General features: G+C 35.1%; 1 protein-coding gene across 2 annotated transcripts in view; it reads right to left on the reverse strand.

Moving 5' to 3' along the window:
• Window positions 1-12016, reverse strand: part of LOC127881546 (ATP-binding cassette sub-family G member 1-like) — a 64442-nt gene that overhangs the window by 42804 nt on the left and 9622 nt on the right. The gene's annotated exons all lie outside the window — the stretch shown is intronic.

The raw sequence follows: 12016 nt of genomic DNA on the forward strand, positions 1-12016 counted from the left end.
AATACGCTTCAAGTGTACTTTTTGGGGAACAAAAAAAAACGGTAAGCGAATTAATACACTTAAATACACTTAAGCGTATTAATTCACTTAAAAACACTAAAGTACACTTTAAAATACACACAAAAGTGCATTTATACACTCAAAAAGTGTATTATTTGAACAGAAAAATGCACTTGTTTAGTTAAATGCGCTTTAAAGCGCATGTTATTGGCACCATATTTTTTTCAGCAAAAAATACGGTGCCAATAACATGCGCTTTAATGCGCATTAAATGCGCATTAAGTGCACTTTTTCGAGAAGGGTTAGTACTGTAATCAAGTTTGCAATGACATGAATTGGCAGGCCTCATGTATTCTATGTTCGTCGAAATTCATTTATTTATTGGTGATACTCAATTAGTTTTTTAAACATTGTTTGTCACATACTTTATACAACTAACATTTTTACCTCTGTTGGCCTGACAGATTATATCATATCCTTGTAGCTGTCAACCTGTTTCCTTATTAACTAAGTTTGCAATGAGTGTGCATTCTCAAATAACTATATTTGCATTCAGTGTAACAATTTTCAGCATACACAAGTCTATATTCAACTGAAAAAGAATTGATAGAACCCTGCAAACAAACGAACCACAAAGGACTTAGAGATTTTAACAGACTGGATATTACAACTATATTTATATCATAGGCTTAAATGTAACATTCCCCTGTTTAACCCTTTCAGTGCGGGAGCCCAATTTTGAAGGCCTTTGCAAACAGCTTAGATCCAGATGAGACGCCACAGAACGTGGCGTCTCATCAGGATCCAAACTGTTTGCTATTCTGATAATATTCTTTGAAAAAATCGAAGAAAATGCTAAATTTAGAAATTCAGCAGATGACATTTTAGCAGACGACAAATTTCCCAGCATGCAAGGGTTAACAGTTTTACGGTTTTACCAATCAAAATATAAGAATTTCAGCTTACTTTGACAGTAAATCTGTGTTTTTTTTAAATATGTAAACATATTAACACTTAGCCCAAAGGTTAAGAGATGAATCATTATTTACGCCATTTTGCACTTAAGACCAAAGAGTTTGAATGGGCAATTAAGTTCAAAGCAGTTATATATATATATATAGTTCATTGTACCCTGCATGAATACGACTTTCCCAAATAAACATGCTCTTTGTACCTTAAATTTATAGCTGCAACATGTACACAATCAACTTTTCAATACAAAAACACTGTATGCAAGTTTCATCTAAAACAGATCAAATATACACCCATTACCATTAAAACATAATCTGCTTATGTTGCTTGCTCATGATATATAATACGTGTGAACCAATCAAATATAATTTATGGATCAAGGATGTCAAATATTAACAAGGGACAAAATTGTCACAAAACCAGGTTTTCATTGTGAAAAAAAAATCTGATAAAGGGAGAAAACTCAAACTGAACTTTTGAAATGACCAAAAAAAATTAACCCCCTTTGTAATTTTTTTTAAAATCTATTTTTAGTCGTGGCGACCTTGACATTGGAGATATTGACGTGATTCTTTCGTGGGACACACCGTCCCATGATGGTGAACAAATGTGCCAAATGATTTTAAAATCTCACAATGAATGACATAGTTATGGCCAGGACAAGCTCATTTATGGCCATTTTTGACCTTTGAACTCAAAGTGTGACCTTGACCTTGGAGATATCGACGTAATTATTTCGCGCGACACACCGTCCAATGATGGTGAACAAATGTGCCAAATGATTTTAAAATCTGACGATGAACGACATAGTTATGGCTCGGACAAGCTCATTTATGGCCATTTTTGACCTTTGAACTCAAAGTGTGACCTTGACCTTGGAGATATCGACGTAATTATTTCGCCAACACACTGTCCAATGATGGTGAACAAATGTGCCAAATGGTTTTAAAATCTGACAATGAACGACATAGTTATGGCCCGGACAAGCTTATTCCGCCAGCCCGCCAGCCAGCCCGCCCGCATTCGCCAATCTAATAACCATTTTTTTCCTTCGGAAAACCTGGTTAAAAATTATAATTATGGGATTGACTTTTTACATCCTGAATGAAAGAAGAATCCTTTGCGAAAATGCGTTTCATGATTTCCTGGGAATTTCAATTTTAAAGGGGCCTTTTCACGTTTTGGTAAATTGACCAAATTAAAAAAAATTGTTTCAGATTCACACATTTTTCGTTGTAGTTAAGATATTTGTGAGGAAACAGTATTACTGAACATTTACTATATGCTCTAAAATAGCCATTATTTGCATCTTTTGATGATTTAAAAACCTGAAAATTATAAAGCGTTGCAAATCGAAACGATTGAATAATTTTGAGAGTTCTGTTGTTGTTGTTATATTTTGTGATACTATGAAAATTGCTAATATAAAGTATAGAATACATCTCTTGTTGTATGAGCACGGATGGCCAAGTGGTCTATTTAGCATTAATAGACTTTTACTCCAGGGGTCGGTGGTTTGAGGGTTACTTTTTTTTCTTTCTTTAATTTCATTCTTTTTTTTTTTTACTGGAGCTTTTTAGATTCAATGTTTACATTTATCAATTTTTAAGCATTTTAATGACAAACTTCAAAACATGCTAAAATCTATGAAAAGCCCCCATTAAGGTATTGCCTGGCATATAGAAGAAGCTTAATTTACATGTACATAGCCTAATAGAGTGGTACCAATTGTTGGCGTTATTACTTAAGTGAAACCCCTGGCCATTAATTTGTTAATGCATATTTTTGAATTGTAGATATGAGCTTTACATAAACATAAAAGCATAAATAATTCATTGTATGAAATTATCTATTTCTGTAAGGATGCAGTTTGCAGAGATCACACATGTTCCTGAAACATAACAGTGTTTTTTACTTGAATGCAAGCCAACTGTAACCTTAGGTCTATGAAATGTAAAGTTTCTTCATCATGCAGGCTGTGATGTCAGATAATGCCAAATTCATTTGTTTTTCTTAAATTAACCCTTTCCCTCTCAGAAGCAAAGTGAAAATCTCTATGTGCAAACAGCATACAACCAGAACAGCCTGCCATTAATTCGAAGTCTGTTCAGGTTTTATGCTGTTTGCTGCTCATCAGTATCTTAGGGTTGGAACTGAAGCCTTTAAAACTTGAATCTAGTAAGAACGGTCTTAAGTCAGGGGTGGCGAAATCAAATGTCCGAGTTGCCCGAGTCGTACATTTGCTTGTCTGGGCAACTGCTTTTTTTCAATTAAGTTGTCTGTGGACAACAAGTTTTTTAAAAGTCGCATCCAGGTATACAAAAATACATTGCATTAAAGCCGTTATTAAGTTTTACAAAACCGGATGTTGACACGCGATTACATTGTCAGTGCTATTTGCGGAGCAATCAAGCTAAAATACCTGCACTTTCCTGGGCAGTGATCTCCTTTATTCTATATGAGACCGGGAGCTGCATGCCGCATTTTCAACATTCGGCCCGACTGTTAGAAAGTGTACAGACTGGTTTCTTTATTTTTACAATCAGACGGAAATAAAAAGTATCAATCTAAGATAATCAAAACACGGTCTACCTTGTTATTTAAGACGACTTAAATGGTATAGATGAAACTTTTTTTTTAATCTTCAACAACGGAGCAGAAACCCGGAGCTCCCAAAAAACTAAGAAAGATTATGATAAAAAATATGAACTAAGTGAACGCACCAGAACTTTTCAAGAAACTTGGCTAACCGATTTTCAATGGTTACCAGTTTATATAATCAAATTGCTACCAGTAGCGGAGCCTCAGTCTGATGAGGTCCACATATTGGACTAGTTTAATTTGTTAAGATTACAATGTACTTATGTTCAGAACATGTTTTAATAACACTAGCTTCGCAAGATTTGAAGTTTGAGAAAGTCTTTATATTGTTTATAATATACTGCTATAATGAATGTACCATTGAAATACAATTATAAACAAAACAAGCAAATCATACTCATTTTGATATATTCCACATTATTTAACATTAATCAATAAATGCGTTTATAATTTATATAAACATTAATGGACAAATGTAGTTCAGCAACGGGCAAGTTAAATTTCCTAAATGGTTGTCCGTGGACAAGTATAGTTTTTTGAGATTTCGCCACCCCTGTAAGTAATATTTAACTTTCTAATTGACTACAAATGCGTAAAAATACGTATGTAGGTGTTTTCAGGTTAATATTCGGAATAAATATGTCTGATATGTTTTTGCACACACTTCCTTTGATGCAACTTTAAAATCCTTACCATTCCGAATACACTTTACAAATGAAACAAAAACTGCCATTAATTATAATGTCATAATTGCAAGTGTCAGACATGCACAATACCATTCTTAATATCCGCTGTCTAATATTTTAGGACACACTAAAGTTCAAAATCTGTAACGCATTAAACAGCGACATACTTGGCTTAACGCTCAAATAAAATTGTGTTCTATTACCTATTACAATCTGTTTCGCAATATGCAGACAAAAGAGTCAATATCAATGACAAATTGTAATGTCAAGGCTCATGTATTAAGTCCTTTCAGGTATCAGGGGTTTTTACTAAGAAAGTGACACAGATATTCGGCGTCTTCCCCTACCAGAATTTTTCCCCTAAAAATACAATTTCCCCTCCAAAAATGTAATTTTTCACCAATATATAATATTTTACCCTCAAAGAAATGTTTTTTTCTTTTGGGAAGTCGACACTTATCCAATTTGTACCGTGTACAACGATCTCGCTCTCTCTCTCTCTCTCTCCTGACGAACACTCAAATCTGGGAATACCAGTGATTCTAAATATAGCTCTTAAATTACGTAATGGAAACCGGGCAACTAATCGTATTAATCATGGGACTATTTTACTGGATTCCGGTCTTGCGCGAGAATGGCGTTTGTCAATTAATTACCGAAAACCAGTCGAATTTTCATCCGGGTTATGTGAAAGCCAAGATATAAACTTTAAAACAGAAAAAAGTCTCACAATTGGCGTTCATACACGAACGAAATAAAACGTTCGGACTCGGAAAATATTAATTGCGTCGACGCATTTTCTAAGAATGAATCATCAAAAACCGTTGAAACCCAGCAGAACTCGGAGGTACATGTAATAAACATCGAACATTGTGAAAGTGAAAGTACATAATCGGCAGCTGCCGCACCTTATCCTTCCAATACTGTAGCAGATCTTAATCATCTACCCATTCATCATGAAATTGAAATCACAATATTAACATCGTCCCCCGGCCCCAGTTGAAAACATTTCCCATTATTAGATCTACCCCTGCAACTTTATTTAGGACTTTGACTTTAATATAATACTTGTTCATGTGTTTAAGAACAAAAAGGTCAGAGACATGCCTCTTTTTCTAACAAGAGCACCGCCTTGCGGGTGCAGACCGCTCATCTATTTTCTTTTTAAAGGTGAAGGGACTCTCATTTTCAATCACAAAGGAGGGAGGAGTGGAGTGAAGAGGGGTGTATAGTGTGGGGTTGTGGACATTTATTACATTATCTTCCAAAAAAGCGAAAAAAAAAAAAAAAAAAAAAAAAAAAAATCGGGGGGGGGGGGGGGGGTATAGTGTGAGGGTGTGGTGATAATTTGTGAGATGATCTTAAAAAAAAAAAAAAATAAAAAAAAAAAAATTTGGGGGGTGGGGTGGGGTGGGGGGGGTGGGGTGGGGGTATAGTGTGAGGGTGTGGTGGTCATTTGTGAGATGATCTTAAAAAAAAAAAAAAAAAAAAAAAATTAAAAAAAATTGGGGGGGGGGGGAGGGGGGGAGGGGGGGGAGGGCACGGGGGATGGTTTGGGTGAAGTCTATAGTGGTATGTCAGGTAAGAGTAGTTTCATCAAAGTATCAATCAAATCTAATTATAAATAAAGAAGTTATGGCAATTTTAGCAAAATTTAATAATTTGACCTTGAGAGTCAAGGTCATTCAAAGGTCAAAGTAAAATTCAAGTTGCCAGGTACAGTAACCTCATGATAGCATGTAAGTATTTGAAGTTTGAAAGCAATAGCCTTGATACTTCGAGTGGATCGAAACACAAAATTTAACCATATATTAAAAGTTACTAAGTCAAAAAAGGGCCATAATTCCGTAACAATGACAACCAGAGTTATGCAACTTGTCCTTTTACTGTACCCTTATGATAGTTTGTGAGTGTTCCAAGTATGAAAGCAGTATCTATGATACTTTAGGGGAAGAGTGACCAAAACATAAATCTTAACCAAATTTTCAATTTTCTAAGTATAAAGGGCCCATAATTCCGTCCAAATGCCAGTCAGAGTTACATAACTTTGCCTGCACCGTCCCCTTATGATAGTTCATAAATCTTGCAAGTATGAAAGCAATAGCTTTGATACTGTAGGAATAAAGTGGACCTAAACACAAAACTTAATCATATTTTCGATTTTCTAAGTATAAAAAGGGCACATAATTCTGTCAAAATGCCAGTCAGAGTTACATTACTTTGCCTGCACAGTCCCCTTATGATAGTTAGTAAGTGTTGCAAGTATGAAAGCAATAGCTTTGATGCTTAAGGAATAAAATGGACCTAAACACAAAACTTAACCAAAATTGTCAATTTTCTAAGTATAAAAAGGGCACATAATTCTGTCAAAATGCATGCCAGAGTTATCTAACTTTGCCTGCCCAGTCCCCTCATGATAGTAAGTAAGTGTACCAAGTTTGAATGCAATAGCATTGATACTTACTGAGAAAAGTGGAACTAAACGCAAAACTTAACCAAAATTTTCCATTTTTTAAGTATAAAAAGGGCACATAATTCTGTCAAAATGCACGCCAGAGTTATCTAACTTTGCCTGCCTAGTCCCCTCATGATAGTAAGTAAGTGTACCAAGTTTGAATGCAATAGCATTGATACTTTCTGAGAAAAGTGGACCTAAACGCAAAACTTAACCGGACGCCGACGCCAACGCCGACGCCGACGCCAAGGTGATGACAATAGCTCATAATTTTTTTTCAAAAAATAGATGAGCTAAAAATAAACATTTAGTTTGTAGGTGAGTTATAGACATTGAAATCAACAGTTTTTATTTTTTCCCCAAATAAGTTTCTTTCGCGCTCTATTTTCCCCTTTTACCCAGCGTCCAGCGTCTTCCCCTTCTTCTAAAAAAAAACCCTGGGTATATTACAATGTTCATGATCCAAATGGGATTTCAGTCTTTCATGCAAATTAAAATACATGTAAACATGTATATGTGATAATGTCTTATGCAGACTTAAACATTATTACAAAAGTTGTTAGCCTTAAGTCTCTATTGATAACAAAAGCAACGCATAGCGGCTGCCAACGCTCGACTGTGGGTGCAGTTTTGAATAAATGAAAGCTTTGAATTTAGAGCTTATGTTAATATTTTATATTAGAGGTCTCAGTGACCTTGACCTTTGACCTAGTGACCCAAAAATGGGTGTGGTGCGTAGAACTCCTTAAGGTGCAGCTACATATGACGTTTTAAAGTTGTAGGTGGAAGTACTTTGATTTTAGGGCCTATGCTAAAGTTTTATATTAGAGGTCACAGTGACCTTGACCTTTGACCTATAGTGACCCAAACATGGGTGTGGCATGTAGAACTCATCAAGGTGCAGCTACATATGAAGTTTTAAAGTTGTAGGTGGATATAGCACTTTGATTTTAGAGCCAATGTTAAGGTTTTAGCACGACACGAACAGTGGACGAGCTGGCAATGACAATACCTCGGGTTTTCTCTGAAAACAGCCGAGCTAAAAATTAGATAATGGAACATGCTTCACTGAATTTTACCCTATGGACAGAAAATTACCCAAAGATGTAAACCACATTTGTAGACCATGTTTTGAACTAAAAGGACAGGAGAGCTTTTATCTGTAAAAACTTTAATTTTACATCCTCTCAAGTTGTTTATGAATAATTAAAGATCAATCAATATTGATCAAAAGTCCTGTTCGGCTGTGTTAACCAATTGACAATCATTCATTTAGGCATGAAAGTGTATATGTAAAGACACCCAAAATGATCATATACCAGCTATCAATCAATTGTCTAGATGTTTTTGATAAAATTAAGTCCAGCAAACAAATTTTAAACAAGAGATGTGTTTGTCAGAAACACAATGCCCCCTAATGCGCAAATTTATTTTGTTTGACCTTTGACCTTGAAGGATGACCTTGACCTTTCACCACTCAAAATGTGCAGCTCCATGAGATACACATGCATGCCAAATATCAAGTTGCTATCTTCAATATTGCAAAAGTTATTCAATATTGCAAAACTTTAACCAAGGTTAAAGTTTTAGGTTAAAGTTTTGGGACAGAATGACAGACAGACAGACAGAATGACAGACAGACAGGCCAAAAACCAATATACCCCGGATCATTCGATCCGGGGGCATAAAAATTACTTTGCACAATTACAAAAGCACTTTTCTTAAACATCATCATTACCATATTGAAATTACAATTTTAGAGTTATGCAGAAAATTACAATGACCCAATATAATATGATTATTTCATCCAGTAACAGCAGCTGCAGCTGACATCGCAACAGATTGACGATGACATCTCTAGATAGAATTTTTCAAGCTAACCTGCAAAACCAGTTATGCAAGTCACATTATAACGTGACTAAAATATAACATTCTTGCTTATGTACTTTCCAGACCAGTCAAAAGTTACAATTTAATCCAACAGGCTTCAAGAAAAATCTACAATGGAGTGAAATAAGGTTTATTTTTTTTTACAAAGTTTTTATTCTTTGCTTATTGCTGGATAAATTGTCCCAAAATATTGAAAATTGCGAGGACATTTTGTCTGCTGTTTGTCAGCAGTGACATTTTCAATGATATCCAAGATAGAGAGAGATCCAATTACCCAAGTTTACCCAAACACCAGCGTCAGGTGTGATAAATTTACTCCTATTTCAGCACATTTACTTTACTTGGCTCTTGTTTTATGAAAATATTCATTTGAATGCCAGTGCTTTAACATAACAAATTTTGTGACAAAAAATAAAAATACCATTATAAATAGGAACAATTAAGAAATTAAGACATAACATTATTAAAGTGTTGTAATATATATGGTTTTAAAGATGTTTGGTTTAGTCTACTTTAAAAAGGTGGTTTAGTCTACTTTGAAAAGGATAGTACACTTGTAAGTGTGCGACAAAATCTCAGAGACTTGACATTCGAAGTTTTCAAGCGAAAATCAAAATGTTCCATGAAATGGGGCGCAGAAGACGATGAGGAAAGAATTATTATTACCAGAGGTATGTTAAAATTTGCTTTTTCTTTCATCAAAATATGTATTTAATCTGTTGACAGTATTTGGCTTTGTTTGTAAATTTGCTTAAAATTGAAACTTTGGTTGTGCATATTCAACTTATAATGCATAAATCATAGTTTCCTAGTTTTTGAAACAATGACCTTGACCTTGAAACGACTGGTCCCCGAATGAATTCCTATGCTAGGTCTGTATGTAAGCAATGAATCTACATACACATGATATATGCAGTATCGCAATCCAAACTCAAGTTATTGAGCAGAACTTTTTTTTTTAAGTCACCTTAGCACTAAATGATCATGGTGAGCTATATGACGTCAGTCTATGTATGTATATATAAGATCTTTTAAGGAGGCTTTTAGATCACCTGAGCACAAGGTTGTTCTTATTGTAAGCTTTTGTGATTGCCTTTTATCCATTGTGCCTCAAACATTTACCATGTAAACACTGTTGTGGAAATATTTAATGTCAAATCTTTATGAAACAAGAAATCTTTATGAAACTTGTTTTGAACATTTTTTTCAAATAATAGCACTTTTGCTAATCTTAAAAAAACAACAACATTTGTTTTAATGGTAATACGCCAAGTTAGGAAATGGTTCCTATACATACAAAAACATAGACACCAAGGTAATTCTTCCTTGTATTGCTATAATGAAATCTTCTGAACACAAGTGACAAACTGCACAAATCAATTGAGTTTAACTTTGGGTCTTAGGTACTGGTAAGCTCAATATTTTCCTTTGACCCTCATTTTATTTGCATTAGCAGGCAAGTTAAAAAAGATAAATGATTATAATTTTCCAGATGGTTCAACTGATGGAACATTATCCAACCACAATAAAAAGATTTGGAATGCGCAAGTTTTGCAGTGCTGCCTTTTACCTGATGGTGAAACTTAGTTCCGGGTATGTAAGGTATTAAAGTAAAAGTTTTTTTCATAAAAGTCTTTTTTTATTAGTCTTTTCAAGACATAAACATTGATTGTATCATCATAAAGCATACATTATTAACGTTTGATTAGCAATGTTCACAGATTTTGATTTAGATCAACTTCTGTCTTACAATATATTTTTTAGTTAAGTCGAATGAAGTGCTTTCATTTATTTTTAAACAGCCATAAATCCGAGGGAGACACAAGAATGGTCAAGAGGTCAGGTTCTGGCGGGGAACAAGCATGACATAAAGCCTGTGCTTGATGCCGTCATCATTTCTGCCTGCAAAGGTACATTTTGTCTTGTTTTTTTTGCTAGGTATTTAACATAATGAAACAGTGGTAGGAATTTTATTTAAATTTATGACCAGGTTTTCAAAGAAGATAAAAAATGAGATTATTAAATGCGGGTAGGGCATATCTGGTCAATAACTTAAGTTTGCCTAGACTCAATTGATGACCTTGCATTGAGGCCAAGATAGGGATTGCATACAGAGCCCAAATGTGTCACTAAAAATAAACAAGAAACCGTCGGAGACGGGTGATGCTCCCCAAAGGTTTTTTTTGTCACAATATTGCACTATATATTCAGATAAAAGGAAACGTCTTGAGGGCACAGTAGTTGGGGGGACAATTTTTTTTTTTTAGAAAACTTCAAAAGGCCATAACTCTGTGAAAAATCATCCAGCCAGAACCCACTGATAATATGCACATCTCTTCTTGGTAGTGAAGCTTCCCATAAAGTTTAATTGAATTCCGTCATTAGTTGCTGAGAAATAGCCCGGACAAGAATTGCACTTTATGTACAGTTAATGGAAAATTTCAAAGGGCCATAACTCTGTGAAAAATCATCCGGCCAGAACCCGCTGATAATATGCACATCTCCTCTTGGTAGTGAAGCTTCCTATAAAGTTTCATTGAATTCCGGTCATTAGTTGCTGAGAAATAGTCCGGACAAGAATTGCACTATATGTACAGTTAATGGAAAATTTCAAAGGGCCATAACTCTGTGAAAAATCATCCGACCAGAACCCGCTGATAATATGCACATCTCCTCTTGGTAATGAAGCTTCCCATAAAGTTTCATTGAATTCCGGTCATTAGTTGCTGAGAAATAGCCCGGACAGGAATTGCACTATATGTATAGTTAATGGAAAATTTCAAAGGGCCATAACTCTGTGAATAATCATCCGACCAGAACCCGCTGATAATATGCACATGTCCTCTTGGTAGTGAAGCTTCCCATTAAGTTTCATTGAATTCTGGTCATTAGTTGCTGAGAAATAGCCCGGAAAAGAATTGCACTATATGTACAGTTAATGGAAAATTTCAAAGGGCCATAACTCTGTGAAAAATCATCCGACCAGAACCCGCTGATAATATACACATCTCCTCTTGGTAGTGAAGCTTCTCATAAAGTTTCATTGAATTCCGGTCATTAGTTGCTGAGAAATAGCCCGGACAAAAATTGTGCACAGACGGACACACGGACGGACAGACGAAACGGCGACTATATGCTCCCCCCAAAATAAATTTTGGGGGAGCATAAAAAAGTTAACTTTAGCTTGGATGGAGGTATTGGACACAAATTGTGTGTTAGCTTTATCCTTTTTACAGCCATTCTCACCCTAATCCTCTGAATGAAGTAGTGGAGTTGTCTGTTACTCAACTTACTGACATTAGTTTCACTGTTTGGTATAAGCACTTGGTCCTGGTAAACCAGCTATTCCAGGATACTTTGAGTTGGTTAACTTAATGATATGACAGGCATATTGTTGATATGCTGTTGACAA

The sequence above is a fragment of the Dreissena polymorpha genome, chromosome 5 (genome assembly GCF_020536995.1).
Source record: "Dreissena polymorpha isolate Duluth1 chromosome 5, UMN_Dpol_1.0, whole genome shotgun sequence".
In the NCBI taxonomy this organism is placed as follows: Eukaryota; Metazoa; Mollusca; class Bivalvia; order Myida; family Dreissenidae; genus Dreissena; species Dreissena polymorpha.